Genomic DNA, 21,150 nt, shown 5'->3' with positions numbered 1-21,150 from the left:
TTCGAAATTTTTTGATCGTTCGTATTCTAAATGCGTTCGGGGTAAATTAAAATTTTTTAAAAATTCCTAAAAATTAGTGAAAAATTAGACAAAGGTTATTTTAAATTTCTAGAAAATGTGGGGTTGGTGTTTGACATGTGGTGTGTCCATTCAAGCGCCCGTGACCATTCAAATTCCTTTAAAATATATTTTTTGAACCAAAAAATTAAAAAATCCATTTAAATTATAAGTTTTCGTTGGATTTGAGAATTATCGGGTGGAATTGGAAATTTCGTGAACGATGGAATTCTCAAGAAAAATTATGAATTTTCTAGAAGTTATTTTTAGAAATCTTAAAATTTGGTATTTTTAAAATATTAATGGTATTTTGGCAAATTTATTTGCTAATTTTTTTTGGAAAAATATAGATTGGAATGCCATAAGATAGGTTTGGTGGAATTCAAAATTAGCATATTTTGAGGTCCTATAAAATTAAGAAAATTTTTGAAAAAAATCATGATATTTTTTTTTCTCGAGAATTATTATTTTCGAGGATTATTTAATGTTGGAGTACGTTTTCACGTGCTGACATTAGATAGATGCGGGTTATTTGCATATTATTAATACGATTATACCTCGTATTAGTAGATATTTCTATTTGGATTAATTCTAAACGATGTTTTCATGATTTTTTGCCATTGATTAGCCATTCTTTTTGGACATGTCCCATACTTTTGATGGCTATAATCTGCGTTCAAAGTGTGTTTCACCTTTGACACTTGTTCATGATAATTTATTATGCACTTGTTTAAGTGTGGTTTGTCCTTAATTTCTTAAGCCTAAGACAAATTCTATCATGGGTGAGTTGATCGGTTTGTGGATTTTATTGGATGTTTTTCAAGTTTTATATGGACTCATTAGGTTCTGCCTAGATCACTTGTGTCTAGGGGTTTTTTATTAAGTGCTACACACGTGTTTCACTTGCTTACTTTGGAGTTTTGTTTGAACGACACTACATTCATATACTCCAGATTGATGAGTTGGCCACTAATTTTAATGCTTCTTTTGGTATAATTAATGACCATTAGATAGCATGCATTAATTTTTATGATCAACTATGGTTTTCGTGGATTCGAGAAGCTTCTATGCTTTTATCCATGGTTTTATAAGGATCTTTTGATCTTTTGGATAATTTTATGTGCTTTGAAGGTAGCATTTGCCTTCGTTTTTTGCACGTAATTTTGGACTATGTTCCTTGTACTCTTGTACATATTCCAACTCAGATACCTAGTTGCTTATGTATCTAGGTGAGTTATTTTTTTACCCTAACTTTATTGTTTATTGGGTAGTTAACATTAGAAAGGCGCCAATAATTCAATTTCTTTTCTAAATGATGTATTCGAAAAGAGTTATTCCGTGATGTGGTCTCAGGAATATAGAGATAGATTTTAGTATGTGAAAGTCTGGGATAAGGCCATCTTATTCCTTTTATACAAGATTTTATTCATATTTCCTAGACAGCATACTAGGGAGTTTTGAAATTGTTAAGGTATGTATGGGTGGTATCATGGTGGTATGAGACGCTAGTGATCTCTCACATATATTATCTTATGGGATAATTTGGGCTCAAGATTGTTGCTTTGCTTACATCATTAGAAGTTATAGTGTGGGCATTCTCTAGATAAACTTCTTTTATCTATAGCCTGCATGTATTGATGAGTGTAATCTCGTCGGCATTTTCACTTGTTGAAATCTCTTTCTTTAGAGTTCAACGAGTTTATCTTGTTGTGTTCGGATTAGGAAAATTTGGATTTTTCCTTTGTTGGCATTTCTTTCTCTAGTTCCATACTTTAGGTGATTTATACAATCAACCTGATGGTTTACGGATGGACATATGTGACTCATCGAGACGCTGATGACTCTCTACGTTGATATGGGTAACTCGGGACGTCAATTATTCCATGTGCAGATGTGGGTACGTCGGGTCGCCGATGAATCCTGGTTCCTGCTGTTATAATACCATGTTTTCCTACTTTATTCCGAATGGTTTACAACGAGGAAATTACTTTGAGTATGAATTGCTTTGATCATCCGCAATATGATGGGTAAACAGAGCGTATGAATTAGATTGTAGAGGATATGCTTCGTGCATATGTCTCTAGAAAATAATCAAATTGGGAAAAGTATCTTCCAATGATGGAATTTGCCTATAATAGTTTTAAACATACGGCTATTGGTTTTAGTCTGTTCATGCTTATGTATGGGTATCAATCCAGGGCACCTATTGATGTCGATCTTCGAGACATCGAGCTTAATGCATTAGGGGATTTATTGCGTGATATGCAAGAAATGCTGACTAAAGCTCGGGATTCTATCAGGAGTGCTCAGGATAGGGCACCGTTCTATGCTGATAGAGGACGCTCAACTTGGTCTTTTGAACCAGGAGCGTTGGTTTATTTTAATGTTCCTAAAGATTCTCAGACTTTGTCAATAGGAAAATGCTCGAATTTATCTCCTAGATATTGTGGTCCATTTCGAGTTATACATCGGATTGGCACGGTTGCGTTTGAACTTAAACTACCTCCACATGTTAGAGTTCATCTAGTCTTTCATATCAATAGATTGAAAGGGAAATTGGGAGGTGAGTGATAACATAGTTAATCCTCAAGAACTCATTGAAGTCGAAGAATTATCCTATGTTCCACATGAACCTGATAAGGTACTTGAATTCAGGGGAAGGAAACTTTGTAGTTGACTAATCCTTGAGGTTAAAATTAGGTGGAAAAATAGGGAAATAGAGGATTCGACTTGGGAGTCGGTTGAGATTGTTCAGCGCAGTTCTCCTTCTTTTCATTGCAAGAGTGCAATGTTTTGAGAGAGGGGAAGTATGTTATATGTACATTATGTGTGCTATGTTATATGCACATTATGTGTGCTATGTTATATGCACATTATGTGTGCATATACTAGGAGGCTAACCCACATTAGGCTTGTGAGCATGGGAACAAGCACTAGTGGAGCATGGGTTAGGACTAACCTTAAGGGTTAAGGTTAGGGTCAAGCATCCAAGGGTCACACATGGGAAATGGAGAGTCAAGAGTCACTTGAGGACCCTCCTATATAATAGGGGCCTGGGGCACACTCAAGGGAGGCTTGGACTTGTGAGGCAAAGGCTATGTTATGCTCTCTTGTGTAGAGGTTCATATCTAATCACCTACCATTTCACACTATAGCTACATGCTATTGGATTGGAGTTATACCTCTCGATGGTATGGGACATCAAGGTAGAGGTATGATGTATTTCATTAATATTCATGTGTGCATCCCTTGGGCTCGGGGGTGGTCGGGTGGATGAGTTTATGCTTGATTTATGCATGTTTATGCATAACAATTACCTAGAGAGATCTTAGTGTTTTAATCATTCTAAACATATTTTTATAGATATATTCCTTTGCCATATGGATGGTAACCCGATTTAAGGTTAATTTTATTGAAAACCCTAGCCCCTTTAAGTTTATCTAGTAAGTCATCTACTCTAGGGATGGGGTATCTATTTTTTATTGTAATCTTATTAAAAGCATTGGAGTCAATAAACATTCGAAAAGTTATGTTCTTCTTTTTTAAGAGAAGGATTGGAGCTCTAAATGGGTGAACTATTAGGTCTAATCAAACCCTTTCTAACAATTCATCAACTTGTTTTTGGATTTTATTTTGTTCCATGATGTTTACTCTATATGGAGATTTTGGAGAGTTTCCAAGCATTATCTCTATATGGAGATTTTGGAGAGTTTCCAAGCATTATCTCTATATGGAAATTTTGGAGAGTTTCCATCATGTTAACTTTATACAAAGATTTTGGAGAGTTTCTAGGCATTATCTCAATTTTATGGTCCTCTGACCAGTCTAGAATGATCATATGTACTCATACCATAGAATTTATACGTCACTTAGGAAATTTAGGTGATATGTGTACTTGTTTATGGCAACAGTAGTATCGTATCACATATTTCTTTGGCTTTCCATCGAAGGGTTTTATGATAGCTTCATTTCTCACATTATCTTTTCCTTTAGACATCATAGTCTTATCAGAATTCTTTTAAAAACAAGATGGTCTAGAAGACTTCAAAAAGAATGCGTCAAAGCCTCATGCTATTGATTGTGAAGTGGAGTCAACAAGGATTGGAGTATCCTTGACTATCGGTTGTGAAGTGGAGGCAACAAGGATTGGAGTATCCTTGTATTTTTTTGTTTCGTTTGTGGTTCCTCCTTAGTTATCGCTTGGGCTTCCCCTCCCTAGGTTTGGCTTATAGTAGGCCCCTCCTCTAAATAAAGTTAGGAAGGGTTGTGGTTGTTTCAAACGAGGCTTGGAGCTTGTGGATGATTCAACTTATCGACTCGATTGGGCCTGCTTATAATAATGTGAGTAGTTTATAGATCTCTGAGGAGACTTGTCTTGGTTATCCTTGCAAACGAGAAGAACATTCATGATTCATTGCTTAAATTTGATGGTTGTTGCAATCCTTGACCTCTACAATACTACAAGTCATGTTTGGTAATCCATCCTCTTCCAAGGATGAATTCTTTTGGCATAGTCCCTGCAATCATGAGACAAAGAAACTACCTTCCACAAGATTAGAGTTTATGTGGAAATCAAACTTTAGAACTCATTCACACTCATGGTACATTCCTAAAATGGTTTGTGTTAATGCCTTTGTATGATCAAGGACTAGTTTACCTAATGAGATTCAAGTCTCATAGGACATTAAGCTTATACCTGCTCCTATATCTAGCAAAGCAAATTTGGCTATACTTTTTGCACTTGTTGTTGTGAAGTCCAAGCAAAGCCTATAGGCTTTACTTCTTCTTCCTCATCATTGTTTATCATAGCCATGTGGATAGGCAAAATGCCTCTCTGTATTTTAGCTTTTTCCTCGTGAGCCTTGGCTTCTCATCGAGCTTGTTTCTTCTATTTGATTTCCTTCCTTCTTCTTTCCTTGGCCATGTGGATGGCTTTGAGTTGCTCATAGGAGAGTGGAGAAGAGTGGACAACCAAATTCTTCCAAATGAACTCCACCACATCATTTAATAAATGAGTCCCTCGGTAGAGGAACTTGGCAGCCAGTCGTCCTAGCGTCAGCCTATGGCCTTAGCCTCAGCCCATTCGGTTACATAATCCATAGCCACCCAATGATTTATTGCACTTGCGTGCTGCAAGGCTAAAGGGTTAAACAAAATCCATTCCCCATTTAACAAATGGTCTAATAGACATGATTGGTTGTAAAGGCATTCTATCTCTTTTTTTGTTGGGGTATTATGAAGTGCTAGCACTTGTCTCATCCTTTGATGTATTCCACATCATCTTCAAAGAGTGTCGACCACCATAACTTGGCATAGAGGACTTTTTGAATGGTGATTTAACTTCCATAGTGTCCTTTGATGACTCCTACATGATCTTGTTTGAGTATAATACTCAGACATGCTCATCCTCACACACACAGACTATTAAGATATTGTCTCTTCCCTCTTTATAGAGCTTCTCCTAAGATGAGCGTGTAAGGGACTACTGCCTTCACAAGTTATCGCTTTCTTTTTCATGACATTAGTTTCTCCATTTACGAACTTGTGGCTTGAGAATTAAGTGATTTCATAGCTTCGTCTCGTTGGTGGTTCTCACTCAAGATTCTTAATAAATGATCTCTTACATATATTTACCCATTTCTCATTCTCTGGTAAAATCAAACTGGAGAAGAAGCAATAGCCACCTTGTGATCTGCCTCGTGGTGTGCGGTTTGTTCACTAGATAGAGCAAGTCTTGATGGTGGTCAACATAAAGTTTTTGCCAAAATATAATGGCAAAACTTATTCATAATCATTGATAATCCTTCTCTCTCAGTGGTCGTATAATTCTTATCTGGTTTGCTCAAGTATTTACTCACATAGCTGACTAGATAGTCCTTGTTCTTTTTTCCTAGTTGAGTTAATATGCAATGTATCAATGAGCAGATAATATTCCATCTTGGTCCTCTCAAAATTTGAGTTGAGATTAGAGGTTGTTTAGCTTATGGAATGCTTCCTCACATTCTTTCATCCATATAAGACATACTAGCACTACATATAAAGGTCTAGCAATTTCCACATACATAAATGTGAATCTTCTATAAAACCCCATGTGGTCCCATAAGTCTTTAGATAGCCTTTGGGCTTCCAAGTCCCTCGAGTTTTAAAATAACTCAAATATTTCCTTCATTGGTGGTTATCCCATTTTTTTGACCACCACATGCCCTAAGATTCTACCATACCTAACCATGAATTTTTACTTTTTGAGGTTGAGGCACATCTTGTAGTATCGGCACCCCTCGAGCACTTACCCAAATGAGGGTATGCTCTCTTTGAGTTCACATAGAGGTCATTCCATGAAGACCTCTAAGAATTTATGTAAGCGATGGGACATTAGCCATCGTTGAAACATAATAGGCACATTATATGTGAATGTCCCCTCCTCTATAGTGAATGCAATTTTATATTGGTATAGATTTATAGATACTTGGTTGTATTCTAAAAATCTATATAAGAAGGTATATACTTCTTTCCCTGCTAATTTTTTTACATTTATACATACATGAATCTTGTCATTCTTCTTTGGTAGTATGACCACCAATGATACAATGTGCTCGATCTCATATATGAAACTGCTAAAATAAGTATGTCAAGTTATCCCTTGGAATAGGTTTTATTGTAAGTGTACGACTTTTATTTGATTGGCCTTACACCATCCATAAATGGAATCATGTGTTGGTAGACTTCTGGAGGGACTCCTTTGAGCTCTAAGAAAACACATCTTGATATTCCTTGAGTAACTCCATTAACTTAGTCTCCTCCTCTGTGGTCAAGTCTATAGAGATCCATATCTTTTTAGACTCTTCCCTTGATTTTGCTAGGTTGATTTTCTTAGCATCATTTCTATCATAGGAAACCCCTAGTTCTTTTGGTCTCTCCCTTTTTGGTGTCAGTGTGCACACCTTCTCATTTTTTTATCTTGTAGTCTTGAAATGTGATGGGACTTGTCTTCAGCCCTCTTCTCGATCACTATCTTCAGACCTAACCTTTTGGCATTCTTCCTTTATTCATCTCTCACATGTAGCTTTATTTGTTTTCTCCATCCAAACTTGGATTCCTTTTTGGAGTTGAGTGAGGCTAAATCCATAGGATAACCATTTGCTAAGGCTTTAGTGAGTTTAGGATCTAAGGCATCAAAGTTTGGCTTCTTCATTAGATCCTTCCAATCAAAACAGAACTATTCGGTATCTCTCAAGGCATCAATATAATCTAAAGAGCGTTCTTCATTCTTGAGGCTAAGTGAGTCTCTTGTACGAATATACATGTGCTTTTTTAGTTTTCGTAGAGATTTTCATTTTCTACGGTTTTAACGATTTCAAGATCTATTTTCAAGGCATCAAAGTTTGTCTTCTTCATTAGATCATTCCAATTGGAATAGAATTCCTCGCGGTAGCTCTCAAGGTATCAACACAATCCAAATGGTGTTCGTCACCCTTAAGGCTAGGTAGGTCTCTTATTCTAATATACATTGGCTTTTTTAGCTTTTTAGAGAAGCTTCTCTACTTTGGAGGAAATCTTTAAGAAACACTTGGTGTTCTTCTTACACCCCTCATCCTCTTCATCCTTGTCCATTGGCCTCAAGGCATAGCTCGGCTTAAAGCTTGCACTAAAGCCTGTGAGCATTTCTCCTTCTTTTTGTCACGTCATCACTCTACGGTTTTTAACTGACACAACTCCTTTTGGTTCTAAGATTATGAAAGGTAGAGTTATGATAGGAATAATGTCATTTCCATCTTCATCACAGAACTAAGTTCCCATGGTTCTAGGACACATGTCCATCGTAGCCAATAGATGCATCCATTCTTCCTCCGCGTGTTTGTGTCTAACAGTGAGGCAATGAAGGTTTACTCATCTTACTCACACCTTATAACTATGCTCGTTTCACATGACACAAAGTTTATGCTCTTCAAACATGATGTTATATCAAACCCTAACTCATTATAGTAGGTGTCTTGGGTATATCTCTGTATGAATGGTTCTATAGGTTCACCTTGATGCTACTATCATCTTGTAGGAGGTCGATGTCATCTCTTTCCCAATTGTGGATTAACAATATTCGGTACATAAATGGGTGTCCAAGAATCACATCCTAATTGGTGAGCATTCTAAAGTCAACAATAGAAAATGTATGCTTGCCACATGACATTACTTCCACCTCTTTTTATGGGAGTTCCTAAATGGGCATCCAAGAATCACATCGTAATTGGTAAGCCTTATAAAGTTAACAATAGGAAATGTATGCTTGCCATGCAACATTACATCTACCTCCTTCCTAAATTTTCAGCATTTGATAACAACAATATTTGAAGGTTTGAGGTGCTTTCTCCCCCATCTTTGCCACATGTCTTTAGTAGCTATGCTCACTCCTTCTTCCCCATATAGGATCACACTTGTGGTCTATGACATCTAATTTGATTGGAATGGTGGCATTCATGTCATTACCTTTAAAATACTTATCCACTATGCGACAGGCACGTCTTTGTACACTTTTAGTGAGTTTCCTCATTTTTTCATCGATCTCATTGAAGTCCCCTAAAAACTTGAGTTGATTTTCATCCATTGATGGACTTCATTCTAGGCTTCTGGTTTTGTTTTTAAGTACTCAGCCATAGTGATGGTCATAGGGGTAGAGAGGATTACTCTCAAGGCTCTCATTTCTTTCTTAATCTTTGGTATTTATGGAAGGCACATTGGCTATGGCCATTGACTTCTCATCTGAGCCGATATATAAAGACAAGGTCTGTAATGCATGCCCATTCTGACTCATTTCCTTCAGTTTTTTCTCATAGCATTAACTCCTCAAGCACAAGCAGCCTCTCATGAATCTCTGGTATTTATGGAAAGCACATTAGCTATGGCCATTGACTCCTCATCTCTAAGCCGATATGTAAAAACATGGGCTGCAATGCATGCCCATTCTGACTCATTTCCTTCAGTTTTTCTCATAGCATTAACTCCTCAAGCACAAGCAGCCTCTCGCGAATCTTCCATGTTTGTGGTTCTAATTTCTTTTAGTGCTTCCTTGTCTTCCAACAATAGTTATCATGAGTGGTCTATCGATAGTCAATCGTTTCGTGATTCTTAGCTCAAGACACTACCTTTATGGGATATTTTTAAGGCTAGCTCTAGAGGTCTCAATATAGGAATCTTGTATGAAAACAACATGATTGGGCCCGTGGGTCCCTCTATTTTAAGTTAAATCCATTACATCGTGTCCTATGCTTCACTAAACCTTGAGATCTCCTCTCTTGGATTAGGATATTCTTGTAGTTTCTTTGGAAGGGGTTCTTCATATTTTGATCTTGGTTTATATTGTCCTTCCATTATTTTCTTGGCCATTTCCAAGAGTTCGTCTGTCCTATCCATCAAGATCAATCCACCACCGCTTCACTCAACCTCAAGATCTCCTCTCTTGAGATATGATATTCTTGTAGTTTCTTTGGAAGAGGTTTTTTATACTTTAGTCTTGGTGTGTACTATCCTTCCAGTGCTTTTCCAAGAGTTCATATGTCCTAGGATCGATCCATCACTACTTTCCATCCCTTGTTCCTCGACGTCCAAAGGATTTGAATTGGAGGTTTCAAAACATCTTCAATTTCAATGTATCCTTGATCATACCTTGGATCTTTGGTTTGTTTACGTCTCTCATCCCTATAGGCTTGTGGCATTTTTCAGGCTTTCCCCCTAAGTTTTTCTATTTTATCCACGAGGATCCGTCCATCAAGGTTTTCTACTCCTCGTTCTTCTTCTAAGGTAATTTGAGTAGAGGAGTTTGGAACATCCTCAATCTTAAAATATGAATCCCTATGTAGGGTTTCCTTATTGATTCGTGTTGTGTACATTGCATCATTGGCGAGGTGGCACTGGCAAAGCTAATGGCTAAGGAGGTATTGGCAAAGTTAGCACTCCTATCATTCTCTAAGCATGGTAGCGGTTGGTTATTTCATGATTTTTGTATCCACTACAATAGCCACACAACTAATTTACTCTAGCTCTTAGAATTGAGCATTCATGTGTGGTTGCTTCTACAAATAACACACCACATTATTTTGCATCTAGGAGCTAAATGAGGATGGCCAGTCTCCCTTGGAGCGGCTTTGAATTCTCCGTCGTGTCCTTTGATCACATTATTTTCTATGTCTTTGGCACTCTTGGGTGCTTCAGCCTTTTTTGAATCTTGGCTCTTAATGCTTGGCTTGATTTTGGTTAATGATTTAGACCTTAGATTGCCTACGGATAGGATGTTGTGAAGTTATTATCAATGTCTATGGCATCTAAGTAACACTCCACTCATATTTGATGCCACTTGACATATAATGCATCATATAGTTGCTTTCTTCCCAATCCTTCCAAGGACAATAAAATTACCCTAGTTTGGCTTGGTTTTTCCTTAGCAGGGCAACTATTGTTCAAGTTCTTATTAAGAAGATTGATGCAATCAGTGTTTCATGTTCAAGCTAATAGGATGATTGATGCAATCCCTTACTATTTCATGTTTAAGCACTTGAATTGATAGACTTGAGTTCTCAAGCTATGATTGACACTTGTCTTAGAGAATCATGTCATAAATGATAGCTCTAAGTCTTCCATGGTTTCTCTTTGTGAATCTTCTAAGAAACTAGAGAAAAGTGGTTATTTTCTAAGGTTAAGCCAAAAGCGTATATCTTTGTTTGAGGATAAGTAACCCTTTTCATTGTTCAAGTTCTTAGGATGATTGATGCAGTCCCTTATTGTTTCATGTTCAAGCTTCTTGAATTGGTAGAGTTGAATTATCGACCTATGCTTGACACCTGCTTAAGAGAATCATGTCATAAATGTTAGTTCCAAGTCTTCCATGGTTTCTCCTTGTAAATCTTCTAGGAAACTAGAGTAAAGTGTTATTTTTTATAGTTAAGCCAAAAGAGTCTATCTTTATACGTGGGGGGTCACCCTCTCCATTGTTCAAGTTCTTAAGACGATTGATGCAATCCCTTATTGTTTCATGTTGAAGCTGCATGAATTGATAAAGTTTACTGAGCTATGATTGACACCTATCTTAGAGAATCATGTAATACATGCTAGCTCCAAGTCTTCCATGGTTTCTCTCTTGTGAATATTCTAGGAAACTGTTAATGGCTACCGCACCTCCCAAGAGAGTGACTCTAAACATTTACCATTGAAAGAAGCAATAGACAAAAACCATCGTTGGGTACTTACCAATGCTTTGAGCTCACGTCCCTTAAGGTCTCCAAGCTCACTTCCAGAAGCTCCAATCCTCCAAGCTCCACCTCCACGCTGTCACTGTGTAGAGTCGCTCACACCACAACACAAGGCAATCTCTCTCTCGCTCCTCTGCACATACATGCATAGACAAGAAACATGCACTAGATTACACTTTCACACTCTCTCTCTCTCTCTCTCACAAGACAAGGCAAGAGCTCTCATAGCACAAAGGGGGATTGTGTCCTTCTATTATGAGAAAACGCCTTGTATACAGTTGGCCCTTATTCACACCCAAAACTTACTAACTAAGACCTTGGGTGGTGGTGGTCCATGTCTCATAATGTACAACTTTTATAGTGCCTTTGCAGCATGACACTCATTAATGTCCTCAAATGGAGGAGCATATTTGTTAATCCAAAATGGGATTAACATCCCCCCTACTTGATGTAGGTTCTGTCCTCAGAACCTATTACCTAGGCCAAAAACTTGGTCTCGCTGAACTCATGCCTATAAAAGTTATGGCATGACTGAAGCTTTTTTAAGGTTCTAAAGGCGGAGTGAGAGGTCCAGAACCCTGTGTCGACCATATCTTCAAAAGTGATATGCATGTAGCTTGGAAGACACCTTAGGTGATGATAGTATAACATCATGCCTCTTTCATTTGGCCCCATGGTCATATCAAAAAGGAGTGGCTCTGCACTAAAGCCATCATACCACTCCTTTGGTTGATCGAGAAGCACCACGATCAACTTCAAAAACCTGACAGTTGCCATGATAGCTAGATCTGGAATACGGCACCACGCTCATATCCATGTCAGCATTTATTGTCATTGTTGTGCTACATCTGAAAATGTTGCTAGAAAAAATTGTGCGGAATTGTAGCACACATGTGAATCCCATTGATTTTCATCATGGAACTGCAGTGGGGTAAACCTCCGCTTAATTGGTATGTACAACGGATCAACCCTTTGGTTTGGTGGCTATGGTGAACATTGTTAGTGGTGGCTATACTCTAGAATGATCAAGTACTCTTTACACCACTCAGGTTATATATCAAAATGTTCAATTCGAGGATTGGTATCATCTGTGACCATGGTTATAAAAATAAAACAAGTGCAAGAGGAAGCCAGGGCAAGGGAAGCCAAGGCCAAACAGAGACTCCATGAGAAAACATTACATGTGAACATGGCTTCACTAACTCTCCTTGATGAAAATGACCTGGACATTGAGCTGACGTGTCTCAGTGTAAAAGTCTCTACAAAAGAGAGTTATGCAATGAGCATTGCATATCATTAATTAATACGGGATAAAGTCATAACTTGTTCTCTTATGAAACATGGGAAGCTCTAGACCAACCTCACCTTGAAGTCACTAATGCACAAGTCCGAAGTGTGCATTTGTCAACCACCACAGCTATGGGATTTTTAAATGTTAATATTTCCATCAGAAATAATCCCTTAGTTGGAAAGGTATTTGTCATGCCTGTAGGATCCATGGAAGAAGAGATGATCCTTGGATGATCTTGGATCTACACCAATAATTATAATATTCAATGGGAAGAGAGGGTAACACAACTTAATGAGGGCAAGGATATCATTACCGTGCCATTATGGAACCCCTTACCGTGCCATTATGGAACCCCTTAAACAAAGGAAAACTGACAATGATAGATGTCATGGAATCGCTAATGCCACAAAAGGAAACCGTTGTGCCAGAGAAGGTGTCATGGTTCACAACCACACCTCCTTACAAGAAGACCACAAGAAAAATAGCCAAAGCATCTGGTAATTCAACAGTGGGTTCCCAAGGACCAACTTCGAGCATAGGGATACTATGATACAAAAGAGGTAGCCTGGGGATCAAGGCAAAAAATTCAGGCTAAGGACATGGGATAGAGAAGGTCATCCAAAGACAACAAGCACTATTCCAAGCGAAACTACTATCCTAACAACACTCAAAAGCAATGGGTTCAAAAGGATTTACTAGCTGCACAAGGTTATTATCAAGGTAATACAGCAATATGGGTACCCAAGTTCTACCCGAGTTCTAGTACTGCATGTACTTTCAATTGAATGGAGGGCTCCCACTCTGAACTGAAGCAGTTACAACAACAAATTCCCACAAGTGCCAAAGTACCAAATTGGTTTCCATGGCAATAAACAGAGAAGAAGTACAAGAGGTATCCATTCTTCGAGAATACAAGGTGAAAGAGTTTGATTTTCATACCATGAAACATGATCATTTGTTTCATGTGTATTTAATCCTTCTATGAATGCATGATATGGGGTGTTAAATGTTTGAGCATATAGGAAGCATAGGGTATCCAAATTTGCACTCACAAATGATCGGATAGCTTCACATTGTGTAACGCTCAGTGCTTCGCACCATGAAATGGTCAGAAATAGTTCATGTCGTGAAACAATTAATACTTCACGTCGTGAAACCGCCTTAGTGCTTCACGTCGTGAAACGGTCACTAGCCATCTGCCAATCGAATGATGACATGTGGCATGCTTCTTTAAGTTAGTCACCGTCGGGGTCGATGGCTGAATCATGAAAGCCATTTCTTTCCTCTTTTGTGTAGTTTTCCTTGTGCAATTTCTGGATTCAAGCTTCATACATTGCATTCGTGCTCATTGCTTGTGCGGTTGCACTCACGTGGTCTTCCGTCTGTCATTGCTTGTTGTGACCTTCGATTTCAGGTGGGAGCATGTAATTGAACCTCTTTTCTTTCCTTGTTTTGGAATAGTGGGAATCAATTGCATGTCATGTTCATTATTGTGAATAGTAGCACTTTGTTGGATTGTGTACTATGGTCTGTATATGCTCACCCATCGCTCGTATGAAGAAAGAATGTGCATAAAAATTATGATCACTCTTAGCAATTGAGATACCTTGTGAAATAGCAGTCTACTATTTCACGGTGTCCACACCGACCCTTTTGATGGGACTACACAGTCCTTAATCTCTATCCGAATGAATAAATCATGTCCTAGCTGACCCATAGACTCATTTAAAATAAAAAACCATACGAGTTAAAACCCTGCAACTTCACGGGTTAAAACCTTGCAACTTCACAGGGTTAAAACCCTATAGCTTCATGGGTTAGAACCCTACAACTTCACGGGTCAAAACCCTGCAATCTCATGGGTTAAACCTCTCACGGGTTAAGCCCCCTCATGGGCTAAGCCTCTCACACGAGTTAAGCCTCTCATGGGTTAAGCCCCCTCACGAGTTAAGCCTCTCACGGGTTCTCTCTCATAATTTAACACTTCATGACTTAAGCCTTTTGCCTACATCTTCAAGTAATAAGCACTCACATCTGCATCTTCACGTCTTATACACCTTGTTATTTCTCACCCCACTAACACCCTTCTCATCAAGCGTAACACACAAACACACCATATCACCCAAAAAAAAAAGAGGGGGAGGACCACAAGCTCTTACTCGTCATTATGACTGGCACTCTTCTCAATGTTCCAGATCTTGTCCTCCGCAACCCCAGAGCCGAAAGTCGAAGAGACTCCAATTGTCACACAAACAAGTACCACAGGGTCACCAATGGACCAAAAGAAGAGAGCACCACATGGTACAAAACTGAGTTATCTGGGGCCGTATGCACAGATGTTCAAGGGCTCAATGATCAGCAAAGATCAACATATAGTACATGGAAAGATAACCCTACAGTACCATAGCCCTAAGTGTTTACAGATTTTGGAGGATGCTCAAAAAGAGTTCGTACAGTTGAAATGGGGTAGAATATGAGAATATCCGAGATAAAGTAACAGAGAAAGCCTGCCCCACAAGAAATGTCTATAATTATGCAGGTCAAGCCAGTCTCGCAAGGTACAACAGAGTCCCTCTCAACCAAATAGCCAAAGTGCATGAAGAGAAAGAAGAAGACTGGGCTTGGTATATCCACAAATAGATGGAGAACTATCTGAAGGCATACCAATCAAAAGTGTGCAATCCATACTTGCTCACCAAGTTACTTACTCATGCGGCGGATCTTCCAATTCCAGAACGCATGCCAAAAGAACATGTACCATAAGCTGCAACACCGCTAAAAGTGCCAACAATTACCCTTAAAGAGTTGCAGTAAGGGCAAGCACTTTTAAAAGAAACAAAGGAGATAATGAGGGAACTAAAGAAGGGCAGATGGAAAAGATAGACAAAACGATGAAGGGCATCATTCTGGGAGTTGCAGAGGAGTCCCAACACTTGGAAACTGAATTGGCCCATGACATTGCTTCTTATCAGCACAAGTGGTAGAACATCGTTGAACCTGTTTAGATGCAACCTGATCCACAAACCATAAAAACTGATCACTATGCATCCTATAATGCATTCTTCTTTGACCAATTTGCAACTCCAAAATCTGCAACACATGAATATCTGAATTTTGACAATCTGCCATCATCTGTATTTTAGAATTTGTCATCCACATCTGGCAACCCATTCTATAAGAATCCACTTCTATTGGCTCATCAGCTTTAAAACACACATCCTCTGACAAAAGTATGTTTGGGTTGACAACAACCTGTCCCACATCTCGTTCAGAATGCACATCCATCGAGCTAAAGCTTGAAATTACATCATCCTGCATGTCAAACATCATATGCTGATCCTCCAAACTTGTCAAACGTGCTTTATACTCTTCAATGACTTGCTCTTGACAATCCCCCTACTCAATCTGATCGATAAGACCTTTATCTGATTCAGCCCAATTTAATCCAAAACAAAAAGCAATCCACTTATTCAAATTCTCTGCAATTGAAACATCTCCTTGTTGAATATCAACCTGTGACATCAAAATATGTCCTTCAAAACATTCAAAATCAAAAATCTGATTTCCGTTGATCATCGGCAACATTAGACACAACGGTCTGACTTTTTGCTTGAATTTGCAAACCATCACAATCAGCATGTGTAAACTCCTGTAAGGTTTGTTCAGCACATTGGGTTTCTAAGTTCAAAATCTGTTTATGGGATTCATGTATCGATCCCGCAACATCTTCCAACTGCAAATTCTCTTGTGTAGATATGTTTGACAGAAATTCCACAGTCACTGCATGAGCATACTCTAGTGGTAGATTAGGGGTATCTAAGGGCTCTTTGAGGCTCTATTGGCCAAGCTCCTTTTGCACCTCCTTCTCCACCATCTTTGGTACTCCCACTTGATGACTTTCAAACTCCATGCCAATCCAAATGTCATCATCATCACTTGACTCCCCTTCAAACTCATCCGCATATGCATCTCTCAACTTCTCACATGCTTTTTGTAACTTCCCAATGCTTTTCCTACTGGAACATGACTTTCACCTGTCTCCTTTGTGATCAGCTAACCATTCATATGCACTCTCCAAGACATCCTCAAAGTCATCTAACCTTCCCAATGCATTCTTCAGTTCCTCCCAAGTTGATGTTGTATGCACTTTATGGATAATTTTATGAAACTTTGTGCATAGGTCAACCATACACCATTTCCTACATGCATCTCCCTTTGAGCACTCATCAATTGCACACGGACAATCCTCTACCTCATGCTTCCGACTCATGCAAACCTCACATTTTTTCTTCTTCTTCTTACCCCCCATGACACACTCACATAATTAAAATACAACAATCATATTCAGCCCTCAAGAAAGATGCACCACACCAATCCGAGACCATTAAATTTGCTAAACGGAGAGCCATGGTGGATGCTATACCGGGATCCACAAAGTTCATTTAATTGGTTGCTTAAACTGATTGAAATATTTTAAGTTGATGATACTTTAATCATTCTTGAAAGATTTGCCATAAAAAGTTACCCCCTTCAACGTTGTGCATGTTGAATAATAGTCACAATATGGACTTCTTGTTGGTGCTATGGTGACTTCTACCCTGTCAATTTCTCCAAATCAGGTTGTTGCTACAATTTCTCTGCTGTTTGCCAATCAATTTCTCCACAAATCAGACTGTCTGCAAATCAAATTTTGTCCGCAACTCAGATTCCATCTATAACTCAGATTTGTCATTCAGCATCTGACTTCCAAGAAATCGTAACTACCATCGTAATTGCTGCTCGGCGTCTTCTTGGCACTCATCCTCCTTACAGAAGAAAGCAAACTCGACCTTGACATTGCATCACAACACCGTGAACGCTCACAAATTTGACTGCTGCTGCTGCTGAGATTTGCATTGACAAATTAGAATCCATCTTCAAATCAAAATCTGCCTTCAAATCAGGACGTTTTTAGCACTCGCCATCAAAAGAAGAAAATGAATTCGACCATGACGACTTGCCACAATCACTGTGATCGCCAGTGTTTCTTGTAAACTACATTTCCTTCAGCCCTCTACAAAACACAGACTTTCTGACAAATGAACTGACAAATTTCTCACTCAAACACAATCAGAAATAACTCACACATGCCAAGTTACTCTGTGAATAAAAACTCCATTTCATCTTCAGAAATTCATATTACAGAAGTCCATCAAAGAGGAAACACTTGACTGACAAATAACTTGACAAACAAACTGCCAACTGCTTACAAACATCATTCTTCTTCCTCAGCGATTACATGTGTATCAACTTCTACGCCAAAATAACTATATATCCCCAAAAACTACTCCACATGACTTTCTAACTTACAACCAGATTTTAAAGGACACTTCACACTACATCCGATCATGACAATTTAAAAGACTAAGGTTTTAGACAAAAAATATCATCCAATATTCAGCCCTTAAACATCTCCACTTTGAGATTTTGATATATCAAATCAGCTCGCATCAATAGAGATTGGCACAGAAAAGGCCCCGAAGAAAGTAGTACTGCCAAGAAGATGTGAGCCACAAGAATGAAGAAGCAACATCAGCACATCTGAAAACCACAAAAGATGGTCAAGAAGCTAAAAAAAGGAAACATGCTGAGATGAACCTAAGAGCTCAAGCAAGAGACAAAGTCTAGATGATAAAGGCCACATCGACAGATTCATTTTTGCATAACGTCGATTATGACCACTTCCTACAAGAAACAATGGAGGGTCTCGATAGCTTACTCCGATTGCCTTTACAAGAATTAGAAGGACCAGCCTCTACAAGTGCTTCCATTTGGGAGCAAGAACAATATGTTTGGAAATATCATTTACTCACCACTCATTTGCTACATGACAGGAATGCAATTTTATGGAAGTAAGTGCAAGAAGCGACAGACCAAGTACAATTACTCAAGGAACAAATGGATGTAGTCGATGCTACACACAAAGATGTCATTCTCAAGGGTCTAAAGGTTGCACAAGAACAAAAGGCCAGATACCAGGTATTAGAAGGAAAAAACTAAATGCTCAGCAAAACCATAGTGCAAAAAATCAAAAACAACACAGAGCTGACAACACAAGTTGAACAATATAGAGCAGCTTCAAAAAGAGGTGGCTCATGACCAAGAAAAAGAAGAAGAACTTACACAGTAGCTCAAGGAGGCTTAGGCCAGGTGAAAGAAGAAGGGTTAACCAAACAAATCGCCACCCTCAGTCACGAAAACAAAACAGAAGGTGGTCAATCTTCAAGCTGAAAGGGAGCAATTAAACAAGGCACATGCCAAAAGAATCAAAGCCTTAAATGAAGTAATCACTAAAAAATCCTTGGAAATTGATAAAATGATGGCCAACCATAAACAAGTGCTTGATCATGTCAATCAACAGCTAAGAAGTAGCCAGTTAGTAGCTGAAGAGCAACTGAAGAGAATTGAAGCTGCTAATGCATTGGAAGCATCAACTAGAAGGGCACAAGAAGCAGCTACAAGAAGATATGAAGAGTTAGATGTTGCACAAATGGTATGTGAGGTTGCAATCTCTGATCTGTTGTCAACAAAAGACTCTCGGATACAAGAATTGGAATGTCAGCTAGCAACAATAAGGTAAAGGACTGAAAGAACAGAGCCTACAGATGAATTGAGACTACTCATTGAATGACAGGATTGTTGCCAGTAACTCCTCGGGCCCCTCCTCAAACCTTAACCTTGTTTTTGTCTACACTAACCCTCTCCCTTTTTTAGTATTATGAGATAAACTTAATGGAAGATCTCAGTTTAGGAGATTTAACACTAATTCGCCAAAATACAGAAAGAGATGCTGATCCAACTATCATTATGGGGATCTTTAGGGGTGACTTAGGACTAACAGATCCAGTTAATATATTTTTCTATCCCTTACATCCAATCATTCTTAACCTCCATAGTTGGTCTCGGGTGTTACAATAATCAGACATCTTGATAATAGTGTCGACAAACTTGACCTGTTTATGCCAGACGATATACCCACCACACCAGCCGAGGTGGTTGCACATAGTTACTAGTGGATCATTAGTCTCATGGGTGGTTAGAAGTTTATAATACACACCAACATTTAAATCTCTCAGAGTCTACCCTCTATAATCCATTTTTGGTATTATAAAGCTCTACCATTTAGAGGAAATGATGACTAATGTGGTATATAACTTTGATAAAGCACATATTGAATATCCTAATATTACCACAGAAGATCTGACTGACCTATAAGAGTTCATGAATATTAACAAGCCCACCCACCCACCACCTATTTCAAGAGAGGGCCAGGAAGAAACACAAGGTTTGTCCATTCCTACTACTTATCCAATTTTCTCTTAAATGGCAAGTAAGTTACTACACCCCTTTCCAAGTGTTACTCCTACTAACAAAACTGAGGCTGACTGCATTTTCTCTCGACTACCCTTATACCTTTAGATTTTCCCACCCGTCTCCCCCCTCCAAGGCCACTTCAAGAGGTACATCACATTCAGCTAAGAGATGACATTCAGCCGTTTACTGCCATATAAATATTCTTGAGTCCTTGTCATGTGCAAAATATGAAGGGCTTATCAGGGCAAGCAACCCATTATTAAAACCAAAGATGATGTTCAAGGTATTGATGCAAATCACACTGTTTGAACCTAACAGAAGGATCATGCCAGATGCTTATTCGGTAGTCACCTCTACACGGCAACCAGATATGGCATATCCTCTCCGAGCGCCAATGCCTGAATTGGAAGAGTTATTGCCAGTGGTAGGAGAAGGAACCTTATGGGCCAATGTAGCTAAAAATACAAAGCTGGCTAACCCTCACTTAGCAGCTCTGCTCGAAATTAGAATTGTCACATCCTATACATACAAGAGGTTGGACACTCTAAATGGTCCTAACTCTCTATATTTTAGTTTCTTTTTCTTGGTACTTCCGACACCATACATGAGGACAAGGTTCCCTATTTTCAGTTCCTTTTGTTTCAAGTCATGGTCAAACCAACACTTTCTTCGCAATTTCTAAACCATAAGCCCATGTGATACAATTAGCCAGGTTTCATCAAGTTTCTCTAAATCCACCAATCTTTCGGCTAATGCATTTTCGATTAACCTCTCTTAAACCGCAATTTGCAAGCTTGGAACTAAGTACTCCATAGGCATCACTGCCTCAATGCCATAAGCTAGATGGAAGGGAGTATATCTCGTCGTTACCTTATATGATGTTCGATATGCCCATAAAGCTGTAGTTAGATTGTGTTTCCAATCCATGCGGCTGGCTTCTAATGTTTTCGTTAAGATAGTACACAAAATCTTGTTTGTACTTTTTTTGCTTGACCATTTGCTTATAGATAATAAGGTGATGACTTCTGGTGGACTACAAGGAATCTGGCGCGAGTAAGTGCTCAATCACCTTATTAATGAAATGTGATCCTCAATCACTAACTAATTCCAGTGGGTAGTCGAATCTAGAAATGATTTATTTATATACGAACTTAGTCGTAGTTCGTGCATCAGCTCGTTTAGAGGCTCTTACCTCTACCCATTTTGTGAAAT

The sequence above is a fragment of the Cibotium barometz genome, chromosome 45 (genome assembly GCF_041138505.1).
Source record: "Cibotium barometz isolate CiBa-2024 chromosome 45, ASM4113850v1, whole genome shotgun sequence".
Classification (NCBI taxonomy): Eukaryota; Viridiplantae; Streptophyta; class Polypodiopsida; order Cyatheales; family Cibotiaceae; genus Cibotium; species Cibotium barometz.
The sequence above is the reverse complement of the archived record's forward strand: the minus strand, read 5'-3'. Positions refer to the sequence as shown.